This window comes from Pinus tabuliformis, chromosome X (genome assembly GCF_031772625.1).
Source record: "Pinus tabuliformis cultivar Carrire ecotype Pingquan chromosome X, CPIR1, whole genome shotgun sequence".
Lineage (NCBI taxonomy): Eukaryota > Viridiplantae > Streptophyta > Pinopsida > Pinales > Pinaceae > Pinus > Pinus tabuliformis.
Window position 1 is genome coordinate 910,123,776 of NC_142308.1, and position 20,893 is coordinate 910,144,668.

Consider the following 20,893-nt stretch of genomic DNA (forward strand, 5'->3'; position numbering starts at 1 on the left):
GTGTGGTTAGTTTTGATGGTCCTACTTGTATTGATGGGCGAATTTTTTTAATAAATATACTTTTAGAATCTCTATTTCTAGGCATAAAGAAACATAACTAAGAAAAATATATTATAACTGAATTTTTATTGTTTTTGTTTTATCAAAAAAAAATTAGAATAATTTTTTTATCTTATATTCGACTATGTTGATGAATGCCTCCTCGGAAACGGCGCCAAAATGTTGGGCTAATTTATTAACACAAATTAACACAAATATTCATTATCAATCCAGGTTTGTAAAACTTGGAGTCATGTCCACAATGTATGGATATCCCGATGTAGCCAAGCTCAGAAGATAAAATATCAAGAATTAAGGAAGTGCATATTACAAATATAAATCTATTTAAGCAATTTCTAATTTACTTTTGCAATATATGATAGATGAAGTGGCTCTTAACTTAACAGATCCATTTGTGTCCTTATTCTATAATATCACTTGATGAATAGAAATAAAAAATCAGTAATTAACAACAACTTAAGATGCATAAATAAATAATGAAGGAGACTTCTAACTTAAGAGATATTTGATATTCCTCATCACAAATTCGTTCATCATTATGCTATTGTTAGAAAATTGAAATTGCATAAAATTTCTTGAAGACAATAAAGATGAATTCTAGTTTTGATCCATTAATTCAATAGAAGGAGGGCTCAAATTCAACACTTTGTTGTCCCTTGTTATCAAAATCATAAATAGACTAAGATTCATCAGCAACATAAATCATCACACATCAATTCAGGTAAGAAAATCTAAAACAAAACAAGTAAACAAATATGAAGAAACTAGTTCATGAAAATTAAGCTAGTTTAACAATGAAGTGTACTTTGCTTGAAGTGGGGGCCCTCCGCCCTTTCCTTGCACAATTGAAGATGTTATCCACTAATGCAAATTCAATCACCCATCTAGACCAATGTATAGAAAAATGGAAGTAGAACAAGTTCTTCAAATTAACTTGAAAAATTGAAATGTCTCAACATAAAATTATACTAAAACTACATGCCATAAGCCTTCAAGTATATCTACTCATATCCATCTATCCAATTCGAATCCATCCAATCTACCACTAAAAATATGGAAAATCCCATGAAATCATAAACCTGCCCTATTTCCTAGGGATTTTCTCGACGACTGGTTTTGTTTGACTGGCTTTGGTTGGGCCTGATTTAGCTTCTTTTGACCAAACCAATTGGAGTTGCTTAGTGATAGTTCCCAAAATTTCCATACACGTATCCAAATCGTGCCCATGTGTCCTGCAAATATGATATCCACATAACTATTACGGGAATTGCTGATTCTGTCCAAAAATTGCACTTGAAAGTCAATTTTCTTAAAAACTTATAGAAATTTCAAAATTAAAATTAAATAATGGAATATGCATAAAATAAATCAAAATGAGGTGTATGTGATTGAAAATGGATGGATAATATAAGAATTAAGTAAGTTTCCTTAAGCAAAAATTGACCAATAATGAGTGCCGACACCTATGATATTGAAAGTCCATCATGTTTTCTATGTTTCATTGCTTAAAATATATGTAAAGGATGTTGATAATGTTATTGATAGGTCTGTATTGTAGGTGGAGCAATAAGGAGAATTCTAGTCGGAACCTTAGTGTATTTTGTAGAGAAATATGATCATGCTCTCGAACTAGGAAATCAAGAAAGTTAAAGTGAAATTGAAGCACTTTGGGTGTGATGAAGTTACATGGGATATGGCTGCTTAGTTGGGGGCTACGTATCCTTCCTTATTTTGCAGTTGAGCAGATGTATTTTGGCATATGTTTTGATATCGTGTTTTGGTATATGTATATATATGTATATGGATGTAAATATCTCCATGAGACATGTTATAAAGATGGAATAAGCGGTATGGTTGTTATGTTTTCATGTTGGTTTTATTTTCTGTAGACTCGTCATAGTAAATATTACATTGAGCTAAGTTATAAAGCTCCTTGGGAAGTATGTTTTTCTTTTCATCAGTCTTGCTAGTTGTAGGTGTAATTGAACACTGAGGATGGTGTTCCCCTAAGGGGGAAGGGTTTGTAACATCCCCAGGTTAAAAATTCATGTCATAAAATTAATAAAGGAAAAATAATAATGAAGGTCATGGGGCAGTTATTCGAAGCTAAAAGTTGGGAAAAAATCCTAGTGTGGGTGTTCATTTGGTTTGTTATGGCTAAGGAAACTGGAAAATGAAATGGCAAGGACATTGAAAAGGAAATAGGCATTAGTTAGAATTGTATTTATGAAAATAAAGGAATTTAGGAGAAAAGTAAGGAGAAATGTCACAGGTTGGATGTGATGAGGAAAATGAAGGAAAATAATGGAAAGTGAAGAAAATAGAGGCCTCAATTAATAAAAATGGTTCTTAGGATTAGTTCAAAACTTTTGGCAGTTCAATTTTCTAGGTCTCTCTCTATTCGCTCTCTCTCATACTCTTGCACACTTACAATATTCTTGGAGCACTATAACATTGAAGGAAGAAAGGAAAATGAAGGAAAATAAATCAAAGGGAAGAAAATATCAAGCAAGGAAGAGTGGGTTGTAGCGGTTATAAGGAAATTAGTTACATGTATCGAGTTGCTTATGTGATTTCCTTCCTAGTTTTGGCATGCATGGTACATGAATGTGTGTTTTTGGTTTTCTTGTTATCCTCTACATGGGTTTTTCTATGTGTGATAATGGTTTTCAACCTTGCCTTGCCATTTCCAGTTAGGCATGGTGTGATGGGGTTTGCATTTCCTAATGGTTTCAAATCTAAGTGTGGTAGTCTGGGGAAATTCACAAGGCCAAAGAATCCCTTGACTGTAATGGTAGGATACATGATAAAGGATGGTTGTGAATTCTCTCATTGAGACTAGGAATCACTTTATTGGTAATAGTGGGATACACGGTAAGGCCTAAAGGGTAGAATCTCCTTGGGCCTAGGAATCCCTTAACTCATAATTGTGGGATATCCAACAAAGCCTAGATGTGGAGATAGACAAATTCCTCATGGTCTCGGTGGAGAAATTCCTAGCCATCCATGTTTGCTTAAGGCCTAGTGATCCCTTGACTAGTACATGGAGGGATTGTGATAAATCCCCTATTCTATGTTTACTATTTGGTTCTAGGAATCCCTTAGCATGATAAATGGAAAAGAAAGAGGAAACCTTTACTGGTATTGTTGTGAGTCCCACATTGATGCTTGGAATATCGCATGGGGGTGATTGGTTGAAATAAAAATTTGTTTCAGCCCAACCTATGGTCAGGTGGTACGTGGAAGTCTATCTTGGTTGTCTTTTTTATTTGTTAATAAGAGCTCCTTTCCTCTTATGTTCTATGTGTAAATATAATTGTTATATGTCATTTTAGTGGTTGTTCTATCATTGTTATTCTATTGGTTATATGAATGGTCTTATGACAAATCTCAGTCATGGCTCTCATCATGTTTTGACTAGTAAATGAATGAATAATGAATGTATCACCTAATAGACGATAATGTAGTTATTATGAGAGGGTATCAAACCTTCTTAACAATTCTCAGATAAGTATGAAGTCCCAATGCTCAGATTTGTTTATATGACCTGTAGATTACATGTCCATGACGTGTTCAAAATAATGTTCGTCATGTCTAGGCCTTGTCATAGGATTTTTCATCATGTTATTAATCATTTATGGATTTTTGATGAAGTTTTGGGTAGGTTCTTGAGTCCTGGCCCTAAAAACGTGGCTCAAAATCTAGGTTGCCGACCCAAAACTGCTTGAAAAAGGCCACAATAAAATGGAGGTATAGCTATGGGAGTGAATAGAGGGTATCAGTCACATGGAGGGCTTGTCATCAGAGATAGGGTGGTCTAGTTCAGTTAAGAAGCAAGTCCTTTTAGGGATTGGACACCTAGAGGGGTTACTTGGATCCTAGAGGTTTTGTAGCTCCTGATGAAGCTCAATTTTGTTTCAGTTTGTCCATTCCATTTCCTTAACTATACATGGGAAGTTGAATCATATAATAGTAACTCTTCATCACATTTTTACCTTGATGGACTAATTAGCTTGGGTAAATGTGGAATGAGGGTGTTACATTCCTCGCTTCTTAGTCCACTTCCATTTAATCTGTCATTAAATTTCCAATTTCGCTTCGGCTCAATATTATTCTTAGACTACTCGTAAAAATTATTCAACTTCCCTATCACTTCCTCCAATGATCGAGGCTCATCATATTCAATGAAATCCTTGAATGCTAAAGGAAATCCATTGATGAACCTTTGGACCTTTGTCTTCTCATCCTTGAGGTAGGGAACATAGTTGAATATCTCTAAGAACTTGTTCATCTAATCTTCATCTATCATGGAACCAATATTAGACTCACATAATTCCTTGGTCTTTCCATCATAATGTCTCTTTGATAAGTAATTATTCCTCAAATGTATTTTAAACTCATGCCAACTCAACTATTCTACCTTGATACCTCTATCACGCTTCACATCTTCCCACTCGATATCTAATTTTTCGTAAGACTAAAAATTTCTATACCAACATTCATATACTCTATATAATCATGCAAATCAAATAACTTCTACATCCTAGGTAGCCATGCTTTTTCATCTTCCAGTTTCTTTATCTCTTCATCGAATGTAAGAGCCTTAACTTCCCTTAACTTATATGAAAAGTATTTATTCTCAATCCTCCTATAAGGATAATGGTGGTGATGAACATGACGTCTCTCTAAACTAGATCTATAATGAAACCCATAAGCACTACCTCTTCTATCAGTTGTATCCAACCATCATCCACTTATAATTATATCATCACTATCTAGCATGTCTCCTTCATGAGACCTGCTACCATATGCTCCATTAGACCTTTCCTATTTTCCATGACTGACCCTTTGGTATCCTTGTCTCTACAAATATAATAAGATTTGAATGATCATTGCAATAACCTCTTCTTTCAATTTGTGAGATCTAACCATTGTTTCTTGTTCCTCCACCAACCTATTATTATATGCATTGCAACTTCTGATATCTGCATTTAGACTTATCAACATGTATACTAAATCACAATGGTACTCATCTCCTTGTTTCTCAGCTGATTGGTAAGGAGAGTCAATAAACTATAATCCACCATTATACTCTTCATCACTCATCTTCTATCTCCTAAAAACATGTCATGTTAGATAAACTAAATATAAACATAATCAAAATCATACCTCAGTATGTTTTAATGGAAACTATCTTGTTTCCACAATCGATCTAGATTAGCACACACACACACACACACAATGACACTAACATATCAACCTCATCACGATGACACAAACTACAATAGTAATGTTCACAATGCATGTTTGGCCTACTGCACATGCATAATCATAACCATCACAACACATGCACAACCAACACATTAACAACTAGCATGTGTGCTTAAAAATCACATGAAGCCCATCAAATCCAAGTGCTTGAACATGGAAGCTATGATACCACCCTGCAATGTTAGATATCACCGAAAGAGAACATAAGCTCACTTTGATACCACCCTGTAACAAATCCTCTCACATTTACCCAAATTCACAAGCTTGCAAAGGTAAACATGAGACAAGTGTCACCATAATATGACTTAACCTTGAAGTTATAGTTATAGAAGTGCGGCTCACACACTAAAAACTTACTAACATCCCTTAGGAACACTAGATTACCAAGAAGTTGGTCCACAACCTCTCATGCCTAGTTAATGAGATAAGACTTATTTTTCAGAAGATTAAACCCCGACCATATGCATAACAAGGAACCTGAATATCGGAAAAGACCCTTGGATAGGATGCAACGAAAACTATGCCTTATCACCTGAACTAATCAGGCATTTAGAAGGAAAAAACATCTTTACTCTAGACCAGGTGGAAAAGATAGGCCATTCGAGCATATGGAGTCAGGCATGGAAAGATGGAGAGGACCTTCAACTGGATCAGAGGTGGTGGAATGAATGGCATTCTTTAACTCAAGAACTTGTTCGCTCCAATGTAAGGATAAAAGACAGTCCGGACAGTCTGATTTGGGCCCATGGAGAAACTGGAGATTACTCCCCAAAAGAAGGATACAAGTTCATTCTATCCAGGAAAGGGTGGGGAGAACCAGAGTGGTGGTCAAAACACATTTGGAAGCTTAAATTTCCAGCAAAGGCCAGACTCTTCTTCTGGTGCCTTCTCAGAAGGAAAATTCCAACCTGGGACACCCTCCAGGCTAGATTCATGTATGGTCCTGGGAGGTGCCCCCTCTGCAAGAATGAAGAGGAAACAATCAACCATCTGTTTCTACATTGCTCTGAAACTTCGAAAATCTGGGGGGAGGTAGAAAAACTGTTGAATAAAAAGTTTCAATGGGGAAATGGGAATCTGGACGAGGCATGGTCAAAATGGTGGCAACAATATCTGGATGGGAACTTGAGAAACCTTCCACCCTTCATCTGCTGGGGAGTTTGGCTCGCTAGAAATAGAACTATCTTCCAAGATAAGGGAACCCCGCCAAATGCCATTTCCATTCAAGCGGTCTCCATATACACTTCTATTCCAGAACCAGAGGGAAAAAGACCTCAAAATATAAATAAGACAGTGCAAATCAAAGAAGGTATTCCCTGGGCGTTCTTTGATGGAGCCTCTCAAAACAACCTAGCAGGTGCAGGAATCATCATCCATATAAATGCAAATCACTCCCTCAAAGCCTCTATGGGTTTGGGGTTAGGATCAAATAATTTCGCCGAACTGTCAGCACTGAGACTCCTCCTATGTTGGCTTATTCAAAGAAACACCCTCACTATTCAGATCTTTGGAGACTCTCTCAATGTTATAAACTGGGTCAACGGAAAAAGCTCTTGTAAAAATCAAATATTGAAACCCATGCTGGAAGAACTACAGGTATTAAAATCATCTTTTAACATTTTCTCTATATGCCATATCTACAAGGACAACAATGACGCCGCGGACAAGATTTCTAAGGAAGGTTTGCAGCAAGCTTTGGGAGGGTGGAAAATAGTGGAAGACTGTCAAGGACAGGTCTTATCATCAGATGTGCTGCCATATGCATAAATCTTCAGCTGTTGTTTTTGTTTATCTTTTTATCTCTCTTTTATCATGCACAGACTTTTTCATACAGACTTCTCTTATCTGATACTTATGGCTCTTTATATTTTTTGTGGGTTGTGTTCCTCTCTGTTGAGGAGACCCAAAAGACATGGATGTATGTTTTCCTTATATGTTCTAGAACCGCCTCTCTAGGCGAGGTCATCTTTTGATCATGGCTGTATTCAAACACAACTGATTACTACAGCAAAATCTTGCTCTGAAAACAGTGGAACAAAAAGTCAGCAAGCAGGTTTTTTGATTGATTGCATGGTCAATCAATCAGCAGTATTGGAAATGCTCAACATATGCAATGTAACTTTTTATTTTCTTAATAAAAAGTTCGCTTTTTCTTCGGAAAAAAAAAAAAATGACTCTAGGTAGACCATCAAATCGAATTAACTAAGACAAATAAGTCAAACCAACTTATTTAACTATTAAAATTTGTCATGAGATGTGGAATTTAAATTTAATTCCTAATTTAATTCAAGGAAAAAATTAAATTAGGATTTTGTTGTTGCATTTTCAACACTTTCTCTCAACAAGAAAGGAAATATTTACTACCCTGATCCTGCATCTATGAAAATAGAATTTTCATATTGGCAATGCCTTTGTCAAAATATCTACATCTTGTTCCTTTGTCGGAATGTACTCCAATGATATGATTCTCCTTTGCACACAATCTCATAAATGGTGATACCGGATGTTGATATGCTTGGACTGATCATGAAAAACTCGATTCTTAGGGAGTTTGATACAACATTGATTGTCACAGTAAATCATTGTAGGATCCATCTTCTAACTAGATAACTGAACAAGGATCTTCCTCATTCAGAGAGACTCACAATATACTTGACTAGTCGGCATGTACTCTGCTTCTATTGAATGAAGTGAAACTAATATTTGCATCTTGTTGTACCAAGAAACTGGTGCTAACCCAATGCTAAAGATTCCCCCTGATGTGTTATTCCCATCGAATTGACTCCTTGCCCAATATGCATCTAGGAAGTATTTAAGCTTCACTCCCTCTGCCTACCTTCCAATAGAGTTTGTTTGGCTTATCAATGGCTTGAATAAGCTAGTTAATTGCAAAACGCATATTCGATCATGTTCACCAGATACACAAGGGAACCCACAAGTTGTCTATAGATAGTAGCCTCCACTACACCAGAAGCAGCATCTTCCTTCCTCTAATTACCTTCTAGAGGAGTCTCCATGGGTTTGTTTGTCTCCATATAAAACTTCTTCTATATCTCATTGAAATACTTTTCATGAGAGATAAATAGTTCCCCATCTCCTTCCCATACTTCCATACCAAGAAAGTAAATCATAAGCCCTAGGTTCTTCATCTCGAATTCTCATGCAAGCTCCCCTTTGTAACATTTTATTAGCTTCTCATAAGCTAGAGTCAAATCATTGACATATAATACTATAATAAACAATTAACCTTCAGCCATAATATGGTAAAGGTTCGCATCTGCTTCACTTTTGGTTAAGCCCAACCCAATCAAATAATTGTCAATCATGGTGTACCAAGCATGGGGTTCTTGTTTTATTCCATACAACACTCGCATACTTCTTCACACATGCGACTCTCTATTGAGGGTCTCAAATCCTTCTCACTATTCAATATACACCTCTTTCTCAATCATACCATTGAGGAATGTTGTCTTTACATCCATCTAATGTATCTTCCATCACATCTGCGCTAAGAATGCTAGAATATATTTGATTGAAGAGTACCTTTCTACTAGAGTAAAGGTCTAATCGTAATCAATTCCCTCTACATGAGAGAATACTCTAGCCACAAATCTAGCCTTATGTTTCTCCACACTCTCACCTTTTACTCAATTTACCTTGTAAAACCATCTAGAATTCACCACTGACTTGTCTACTAATCTTGGGACTGCTTCCCAAACACTATTTCTAAAAATGGACTCATACTCATAAACTATGGCATCAACCGATACTAGTTGTTTCACTTATTTCTTGAATGTGAATGACTCAACCTGTGCACTCTTACTCACCAGAACCATGTAGTCAATGTACCGATCTATCGACCTCCTCTGCCTATGTTATGATGTGGGTGCTCCCACATTCTCTCTAGCATCATGCATCAATCTGTCAACCTATTTGGTGTGCTTCCTTCCATCTATGGAAGTATCTGCATGAGTGGGTTATTCCACTCTTTTCTCCTCTGCATGTGGTTGCTCCACATCATCCTTTCGTTCCTCCTTTGGAGGTAAAGGATCCTCATCAACATGTAACTAAATCTCTCTATCAATATAACATATCATGGTTTTCTCTTCATCAAACTTCACATATCTATGAACCACTATCATCTTGTTTGATGGAAGGTACACCCGATATTTTTGAGGTGTATTAGTGTTCCCCACAAATATGTCCACCTCATATGTTGGCTCTAAATTTTTCCATGTGTCCTTGGTAATATTACAATAGACCGATGAACCAAAGATATTGAAGTGTGCCACATCTAGTTTCTTACATAAAAAAGCTTTTTCTGGTTTACTCATATTCAGAATTCATTGAAGTCTTATTTTCTACAAATAAATAGTTTTGTTTCATGCTTCAACCCACAAGTTCAACATCATGCTCTGATCATGTAACATCACCGATGTAACTCCCACATTACTTTTGTTCTTCATTTCATCCACCTATTTTGCTATGGTTTATGAGGTTCTATTAATTACTATCAAATTCCTTCTAACGCATAAAAGTTATTGAATTCATTTGACACATATTATCCATCATTATTTCTTCTGAGAGCTTTAACATTCCTGCTAATATATTTCTCGACAAGTTATTCAAATTCATAAAATTTAGCAAATATTGAAACTTTCTTCTAAATGAAGAAAATCCAACACTTACGAGAAAATTGGTCAACAAATATTACATAATACGTGTGCTTGTTCGTGGATGCCATCGAGAATGGTCCCCACACATCTAAGTGAACTCTATCAAGGATCGTTTGTGCTTGACTATATTTATCATGAAAGGAAGCTTTGGTGTACTTTGTAAATGTAAACCCTTTGCATGTATCTCTCTGCTATAGTGTACTGTTGGGAAGTCCTGTGGAAATTTTATGCATGTTATTGAAAGCTCCATGGCGCAAGTGACCCAATCTTCTATGCCGCAACTCATCAATGTCTCGGCTCTGCAGAAAATTTATAGTCTAAAATATAGAAATTTGAGAACTAGTGGACTAATAAATATATCAAATTCCTAACCTAATCAAGTGAAAATGAAATGGGGTAGTTTTTTTTATTAAATAGAATTTTTTTTTGATATAATGCAAGTGGAATCAACTTGATTGAATCTCTTTACCATGCTCTAAAAAATAATAGAAATTTACTGTTATTTTCCACAAGGGACTTCTAGGAATCTAGATTTGGGAATAAGAAAATTAATCCAAGTAGCTTGGTGACTACTACGACCTTCCAAATATGTTCCAATGATTAAATTATTCGTTTGATCCTAAAAAATAACTTGCTTCAACCATTTAACCCAATCCTACAACAAGAAATCATTAATACTAAATGCAAAAATAGAAAAACAAGAAAAAGAGATGCATGAGAATAAGAAGTGAAAGGAAGAAAATTAAATGATAAAAAAGTGCTCTAAGGCTCCTGGGATGTCCAAGCCCAAGGAAACTAAAATTCCTATGAAGGGAACTAATGTTTATAAGTTTAACATGTCACCAATCTTCATTATTTCCATCAATACAATTACATCGCTACAAAAAATGAAAGTGGAACTATAAAAATATGAGTTCTCTCCACAAGAAGACTAATCAAAATCAAACCCTAGAAAAAATTCGACTTGGTACTTATAAAAAATGATTAGGAATAATTGTACATGAAAGGAGGAAGCTTTCCCCACCGAAATCCCTTGATTAACGGATCTAGTTCCCAATACTAGGAGTCTGCATTAAATCCCAGGGAACACATTCGTTGAATTCCTCAATCATTTCAAGCTCCACAATCTATGTCATAATTTCAAAATATGTTGTTGATTTATTATTTAGTATTTATCCTCTTGTAGTAGGGAGAAAGTCCCTAAATTATTCCCCCCTCCAAATCCTCATAATCTGCCGAATATTCTCGCAATATTCAACAAAAATAAATAATATTAGGCACAAATATGAAATTATCCATAAAAATTTGTAATGAAGATATTAAATTTAAAAATACGTTATCTAATGAAAAAAGAGAGGTTTAATGTGCTGAAGGATGGTCAGATGGGCCTTAATTTATGTCTAATTTAGAGGCCTGAGCCTTAATTTATGTCTAATTTGGAGGCCCATCATACAGCCCTATTGAAAGTGTGCTCATCCTCTGAGAAACTTAGTGACCTCATTGTGTGCCATTCATGGCCCTGGTGGCCTCTCTCTTTTGCATTCCTCAGTCCTTTCTCTTAAGAATCTTGGTTGTATGTTATGCAAGGACAAGCACAAAAATGTAGTTGTTCTTTTCATGATTATTTAATAGTGGTTCAAGGTAAAAACATAACTTTCCTCTTTACAAGTGAAATTTGTTGGCTTGGAGATCCATTTCATTCATATCCTCTTCCTTCAAACCTTCATTCCATTTTCACTCAGTTTTCCAAAACTGTTCAGGCGTAGAAAAATCACATTGTTTCTTGAGACTATTAGCCTACCTTCTTCCCCTTATTCAAGATGGGTTCTTGAATATTTTTCTGTTTGGCAAGGTATTCCACATCCTTTTCCAACCTACTACTACCGTTTTCCACCATTTGGACACCTGTGAAACCTTTAAAATTCCTTTAGATGAGAACAAGGACACCCTCTAGTAATTCATGTAGTAACTATAGGAAACATTATATCAACCTGTAGTAACTACAAGAAATCCTGTAGTAGCATGTTTAGACATTTTTTAGTAGAAATTATGTTCTAAGCCTATGGTAGGCCCTCAACTTGACTTCCATGCCTTTCTCCTCTTTCTATAGCATATTTTAGGCCTTGGGAAAAAGCTATAAGGAGACTAGAGACCTGTTGCAAAGGCTCTTTTCATCACTGCAGTTTGAGTTCTATTTTGAGGGTGAATTCCTTATTTCATTTTGTTGTCTTATTATTCTCTTTTGTTGCCTAGATGATTGCCTAATGGGCTTGGAGTTCACTATTTTGATTGGGTCTCTCTTAGGCATTGGCATTTTTTCTCTTAGCGCAATTTGTTCCTTTCCTCCTTCTTGTAGCAACATTCTGCCTTCTTGTAGCACTCATTCCTCCTATTTCAGGGTCTTCTAACTTTATTCCAATGATGAGAAATGATGTAGAGGATCTGGAGAATCATTCTAGGGCTTAGAGGGAGTAGTGTAGGTTTGTGAAAATGGATATGATGTGCTTTGTGTGTTTTTTCAGGAAATTTTCATGGTGAGACGAAGTGTAGGGTTTGTTCTTGAAAAATATTATTTTTTTCTTATGAAATGAGAATGATGAATGATGGATAGATAGTGGATATGAAGTGGATGGATGGCTTGGAGTGTTGTGGTGACTTTGACTTTGCAAAAATTCCTTCCTTTAACGGTTGTTCCCATTCCTCGAAATCATCACCCTTCCTAATTTTTATTTTCCACGTTGTATTAGTGAAGGAGTGAGTTTAAATTAATTAGTTGAAGGTGGTCGATACTACTGACCCATCCTTATATTATAAAACATCATCTTTCATGCATTGACAAAAAATTTCTAACTATAATATGCTCAATAGAAGAGGTCAAGAATATTGCATACCTATACGTACATGATGGTTGTTGGAGAGTCATGCATGCTATTGGTGAGTTGATGATCAATCCATGGTCCTTTGGAGGTGATAATTTCCTTTGTTTACTTCTGCACAGGTCTCCATAGCTTGGTGATTCTGAACATTTCTCTTCCAGTTACCATGAGAAAGCTATCTTAGTCAAATTTGGTCTTTTGAGAGTGTTGTGCTTGGCCATGGGTGATGTTCAGCTTCCCTATTCCTTAATTGAAAATCAGACAACTTTCCAACAATTTATTTCACCTTCCCTACCTTCCTATAGATTTTAGCCTATTTCCTATAGTAAACTAGGACACCCTGTGGTACTAGAAGAAACCCTGTAGCAACTTTTTTAAAACAATATCTCGCAACTGATATATTGGATTGACCTGAAATGTTCATATAATGTTTCCATTATCCTTATGCACCTCCCCATAAAAAACGTTTTTCCAATGGATGCATGAATCTTGAGAAAAAATAAAATGGCTGAAGTTGATGGAGCTCGATTTATTAGAAGTCGTGCACTAGAATTTGTTGAAATTGTGTGGGCATGCTACCATCATCTATATGTATCCCCACATCAAAAAAATTTGTAAATGGATGCATGAATATCAAGAAAATTGAAATATGGTTGTGGTTGATGGAAGTCGATTTCTTGAAAAGTGTGAACTAGAAATTTCTGAAATTGCTTGGGCATGCGCTTTAACTACTAGGTCTACCTAGGCACCTCAAAGGAGGTTTTCTCCTAGGAATGTTTTTTCTCTTTTTTTGGAACCCATTGATTGCCTCATGGAATTTTTCAATCAATGAGCCAATATTAAGAATCTCAAAGGATATTTTCACCTGAGATTTTATTTTTTTCTCTTATTTTTCATTTTTTATTTCTTTTCCTATCCTACTCTACCTGGAAAAACAAAATCCTTTTCAAGTGTAGGAGTACTTCTAATTGATCCACTGCATAACTCTATGATAAATAAAATCATGTGTAGGATCAAACCATATTCTTTGACATGTACCTGAATGTAAGAGACCAAATGATTTTATTGAGATGGGATGAGGAATTGTTGAAGAAGTGTGTGTGGTTGCAACTTACTGATTATCTAGAACGATATTTCAATATAGTTTTGATTCCCCATGGTCCACTGGCTGATTTGGATAATCTTGGATGTCTTCTTCTTCAATGAAATTCATATCTTCTTCCTTTTTTTGATTATTCTCTTGAACACATACATGATCTAATTGTGAACGTGAGGGAACTTTCTCAATCTCTAATTTTGATGTCTCCTCTTCGTCAAGTGCAACCCATGGTTATTTGGTCTTCTCATTTGAATCTTATTTTTTTGCATGTTGTCCTTCAATGATATTAAGAGAATATATTTTTGTGATACTCTTCCTGAGCTAATATTAATAAAATTTTAATCAAGAGGAGATGTTTGGAAGTGTTGTACCTCAGCATTGTACGTGGGCCTGAGCACTTCATTGTGTGGGTTCAAAAATGGTGGTACAAGGAGTTCAGTGGGAGTGGATATTTGAGATGGATGTGTTTGGGATTGTGGTTGTGGTGCGGGTTGATGGTAGGGATAACATGGAGTTGAGTATGGAGGATATTGTGTATGGATCCCATAAGTTCCTTACCAACATTGTTGCCAAGATTGGTTCTAGGGTCAAGATGGCCAAGGCTTCCAAGGAAAGGGTGTGCTCCAATTACTTTGAGATGGATGTACATAAGCTCGAAATTTTGAATTAGGCTCTTGCCTAATATCAAGTTGAATATGCTTCCATGGTCTTCTTGGAGCTACATAACATAGCTACATTGACAATTGACTTGCTCCATCGTCCTCTTGGTAAACTTCCTTCAACCTTGGTAATGAGGGGCAATATTTAACATGTGATTCTTCATGGACAACAAAAATATCATGATCTTAATTTTCCTCATCTTGCATTCTTAAAATTTCTACTTGTTTTCTTATATTTTTAATAATTTATGTTTTAAAGTCATCAAACAATTTTCCATGTTTTGCTAGACTTACCAACCTTGATGTTGATTTACTTACTCTGGCCCTTCCTCTTGGTATGTGTTTTGATGTTTCACAATTTTATTCAAATGATAATTTCTATACATCACCTCTACTCATGAGATAAATTACATTAATCCGTTTATCCCTAATTGTCCTAAGTAAGATGGATTTTAGTGTATTAGATCCTAAATGATGTAGTTTTTCCCTCTTAACGTTATACATGAATCTTTCTATTAGATCGTGAAGGCTCTCATCTTCCCTTTTATTCAATCTAAATATTCCTTGCTTAAGATCATGATATTTATATTTTCCTAAAAATATATTTTGGATATCATCCCATGATCTTATTGAATTATTCACTAAATTCGTGAACCATTTAAGACATCTACCCTTCAATGTTGTCGGAAGCAATCTCAATTTTTTTATTGTTTAGTAAGTAACCGTAAGATCTACAAAGGATTTCAAATTCAAACAGAAAGGTTTCCATATCCTTTGACCTTAGACCATGAAATTTTGGAAGAAAATATAGAGAGATATTCTTCATGTGCACACTACCATCAGTATCTTGAATGGGAAATCCAAGAGAATCTTCTTCATTGTCATCATCATCTCCATCCATTTCTTCTACATTATTTGCCATATCTTCTTATTCTACCCACAAAAGTGGATGGTCATGTGGCTCTTAATATACCATGTGATAAAATGGGGGGGTGGGTTGGTGTTGGAGATTTTTTTTGTTTTTATCATTGAATGAAAACACTAACACAGTGCACTTTTCTATTTTTTAAATGAAATATGCCTAATGAAAATCTTTTTTTGTTTTTGTAAAAATTTAAAATAAATGAATCAACTAGGGAAGAAAACAATGCATACTTTGAAACCTCCCTTGAATCAATGTCAAAAAGTGATGAGCCTCAATATTGCAACAATAATGCTTCAACTCCCAAGGCTAACAACTTTAATTATCAAACAAGGGTTCGTACAAATTTAAGAGGTATCAACATTATATGTGAAACATAAAATGTGTCCTTCCTTTGGTGTCATGATGTACTAGAGTGAATGTCAGGAAATAAATCATATACTAATTTCATAAATGGAAATTTTAATTTTGAAAATAAATTAGTCTAAGCAAGAACAACAAATTGTAATTGAAATCCTAAGATCATGAATTTAAATAGATAGACATAATCTACATTGTTGAAAGGCATGTCCTAATTTGTTTTTATTATTAATCGATCATTTATTTAGATCCTAGGGGTCATGGTTCAATCCTAAGGGATGAAAACCAATCTTTTCGAACAAATCTGGGCAAGTATATACATGCTAGAAGAGTACTTCAAGAAGCAACAGATTTACTATAGGAAACTATAATTCATTGAATGGCCAATAAAATAAAATACAAATTGGATGGTACACATTTTTTATTGACTAGGATGTGTTAGGTCTCCATTCCACGTGGAATCACTCAAAAAACCCTCTATCAACCCATGCTAAAAAAGCAGAAAATTACTAGTCTAAAATCTAGAATTTCACGAACTAGTGAGATAGTAAATCTATCAAATTCCTAACGTAATCAAGTGAAAATGAAATGGGGTAGTTTTTTTATTAAATATAATTTTCTTGTGATATAATTCAAGTGGGACAAACTTCATTGAAGTTAGTTAGTATGATATAAAAGATAGCAGAAATTTATTGTTATTTGCCACAAGGGACTTCCATAAATGTAGATTTGGGAATGGGCAAACTAATCCAAGTAGCTCAATGATTACTGTGACCTTCCAAATATGTTCAAATTATTAAATGGTTCCTTTTATCCTATGAAATAACTTAATTCAACCATTTAACCGAATCCTTGAACAACAAGTCATTAATACTAAATGCAGAAATAGAGAAACAAGAAAAAGAGATGCATGTGAATAGGAAGTGAAAGGAAGAAAAGTAAATTATACAAAAGTGATCCGAGGGCCCTAATATGGCCAAACCTAAGGAAACTTAGATTCTTATGAGTGAAACCAATATTTAGAAGCTAAACATGTCACTACTCTTCATTACTTTCATCAGTACAATTACATCCCTGAAGAAATTGAAAGTGGAGCTTCAAAAATATGAGCTCTCTCCACAAGAAGACTAATAAATATGAACCCCTAAAGGAAAATTTGACTTGGTACTTATAAAAAAATATTAGGAATCATTTCCCATGAAAATAGGAAGCTATATCCACAAAAATCCCTTGATTAGTGGACCTCTTCCCAATACTGGGAATCTGCATTAAATCGCACGGAACACATTCCTAGATTTCCTCGATCATTAGAGATCCATAATATCTGCCATAATTCTAGAATATCTTATTGATTTTGTATTTAATATTCATCCTCATGTAGTAGGGAGTAAGTCCCTAAATTATCTCCTCCTCCAAATCTTCATAATGTGCCCAATATTCTCGCAATATTCCACAAAAATAAATAATATTAAGCACAAATATGAAAAATTCCATAAACCTTCCCAATGAACATATTAATGTTAAAAATATTTTTTTTAATGGAAAAAGAGGGGTTTAATGTGCTGAAGTATGGTTAGATGGGCCTTAATTTATCTCTAATTTAGAGGCATGAGCCTTAATTTATGTCTAATTTAGAGGCCCATCACTCTGCACTATCTCTATCTATCTCACTACTTCCTAAAAAACTCAAGTCAATACTAAGCCAATTATATTTCCTTCCAAGCTCCTATTTCCTTGCATTGTTCCCTTGGGAATTCGCCCATATTTAATTGGTAAATCCCATAATTATGAATTTTTTAATACTCATAGGCCTTCCTATAATTGCATGCACCACCTGCAAAATTTGAATGATTATACAATTGATAGTCCACTGTCCTAAACTCCAATATGAACTAGGTGTTTCTATGATCTAACATGCATGAGTTAATTATGAGTGAATCTTATGTTTACTATTTGATCACTGTTGGTTCAGCCTACTTGTGCAAGTTACACCTGACTACTGGATCTCCCACTAATTCCTTGATTAGTTTGAACTAGTTTAACCATATTTAACTCAATTAAACTGAATTAAATAATTACAACTCAAAATAAACTGAACCAAGGCTCCTAAAAAGTAGGAGATACTCTACATGACTCCAGTTAGATCAGAAACTCGAATTAACTGAGCCAAAAAAGTCTAATTAACTTATTTAACTATTGTCATGAGATGTGGAATTTGAATTTAATTGCTAATTTATTTCAATGATGAAATTAAATTAGGATTGTCTTATTGCATTTACAAAAGAAATAACATGTCCTAGACATGCCTAATACATTATAGACATTTTGTAAAACATATGGTAAAAGAGTGAGCTATAGGTCATGTATACATATATTATTATAAACTTTTGAAATTCATCTAAGAATCCACAAGAAGGCTCTAAGCCCTCTCTAGCTAGTTGCAGTAACACTTTTTAGCCTATGCATTCATCAGCCTTTCAACGATTTATCAAAACGTGTGAAGAGCCATAAATAAAATACATCATACATAGAACATATAAAGACAATGGAAAATTATCCATAAAATCACCAACATAATCATTACAAATGATCAACTATCACAATAGTAAAATATCTCATATCAACAAGTGAAAATGCCAACCAAGTCACAGACTTCCATGCACCACCCAACCATATATTGGGCTAAACCAAATATCTCTTTCAGCTAATCACCCCCACACTATATTCCAAGAAGGAATGTGGGATCTCATGGTTTAAACCAAAATAAAACCAAAATAGGGCTTCCAAAGGCATAACTATCTCAATCCTCAACCAAAATGATCTCACCTATATAGTCTAGAAATCACTAACATCAATTAGATCGGTCTCTACCCAAGATGTACATGGCTCCAACAACTAGTATCTCAATCCACCGAGGGCTCTAAAGCTTTTGTCCCACCCTATGACTCCAACAACTAGTAACTCACCCAAACTGTTCCAGGGCTTCGATAGTGTTTGTTTCAACCAAAATCCATAGGGAACCTGAGAATGAATCAGGAAAATAAACGGGAAACCCACAACAACATGGTTATCCAGGAAATGGAAAGGCAAGGGAGAAATGAATGTCAATCCAAGAAAATTTCCTTGCCAATGACAACACATAACTAAATAATCACATGCATATATCATGCATCCAAAAACTAACAAGGAAACCACACATGAAATATTTTACCTGCAAATTATCCTTTCTTGTAGTTGTTGATCCCATTATTCCTTTGTGCTCCCTTACTTTACCTTTCCTTCTTTCTCGAATCCAAGTGAATACTAGATTTCTCCGAGTATGCTACAAGAATTATTTATGCTTGCAAGAGTATGGGAGAATGCGAGTGTTCTCAACTCCAAACTGTCAAAAGCTAAACTAGAAAAAGTTATGAACTAATTTTATGATGGCTTTTTTATCCTTAATGTCTATTTTTCCTCATTTTTTTTCATTTTCCCTCTAATTTCCCTTGCATGAAAATCTGCGTCTCTTCACCTTCCTTTTCACCATTTTTCCTTGGTTCTCATAATTAAATACCAATTAATTCCTCATTGCCTTTGCAAATTCCTTTTCCAATTTACATAGCCATTAATAATATACAAATGATGACCACCATAGTTTTTTCCCACCATTGAGTTTGGAATATGTGTCCCATGACCTTTGTCTTATTTCATTTACATGGAAGATCAACCAAGGGTTGTTACATAGAGCATCATGTCTATAAGGAAAGCTTTGCACTCTGCACAACGAAAGCTTCTTCCATATCATTATAAAGGGACATGTACAGTTCGAGATTTAAGGATTCAAATGATTTAAGAATATCTAAATTCATAGATGAACTCAGAAAAATGAGACAAAATCATAACTAAATAACCTACATGTCCAATGCTTTTGTAGGAAATAGAATACAAAAGCATTAAAGCATCAAAATATTTATTTATTTTTATACCTTATGGTCACAGTCTATTGAGTATTAATTAATTTTAGGACATTACTCTTGCCAATGATGCCAGAAATTGTGGGGTAATTATAACTATTTTGTTTTGTGGAAAAAGGGTCTATGAGAAGCACAGGGGCTTCACTCAATTAACCTATGACATAGCACATATGTTTGTGGCATACTAAATAATACCCTTTATTTGACTACATATTGGAAAATACCTCTAAAAATCACTTTATTTAAGCCCTACCAGTACAAACCTAATACACCTTCACAATTTAAAAAACCCCTACTTTCACTAGATATTACAGGTAACCATTTTTTCATTACCATTTTTTATACCAGTTTCTATTTATATCCCTAGTATAGTGACAAGATGTCTCTCCTATGACCCCACATTCATGCTACAATGCATCTTTATTCTTTATATATACATTGTAAATGCATATTAGTTCTCCCACAATGCAATTACTCAACCCCCAGTCAAGCATATCTCATTATGATTTCTAGCATATAATCGTATAAGGAACACAAAGATCAACCATGTTTTAGGAATATTGATTATGTGAATGTATATAAAATGACATATATATATATATATATATATATATATATATATATATATATATATATATATAGCTAGTGTTGAAAAAATCAATTGATGAATCTTTATGAATACATTTGCACTAAATAAGATGTTCAGGGACAAGTGTAGACCCTCTAGATGCAATACATTTATCTACAAATAAGGTTGGGACCCAAAATCTCAAATCCATATAAAGTTGGAGGTTATACGACCATCACTTAATTAACCATTCACTCGCTGGGAACTTACTACAACCTATTTGGGTCTTTAGGGAGGTATAAAGAGAGAAAACTCCTTCTGTGTTATTGTAATGCATATATAAGAATATTGCTATAAAGATGCATTCATGGTGAATCATGATGGACATGAACAACCACCCTTAATTAAAAGTGACATTTCCTTTTGTAGTAATACAAATTACAAAC

General features: G+C 34.7%; 1 pseudogene; it reads left to right on the top strand.

The window, feature by feature from the left end:
- The first annotated feature begins 6,076 nt into the window (after positions 1 to 6,076).
- LOC149142642 (kinesin-like protein KIN-12E pseudogene) overlaps positions 6,077 to 20,893 on the top strand; it is a 34,832-nt pseudogene continuing 20,015 nt past the window's right edge.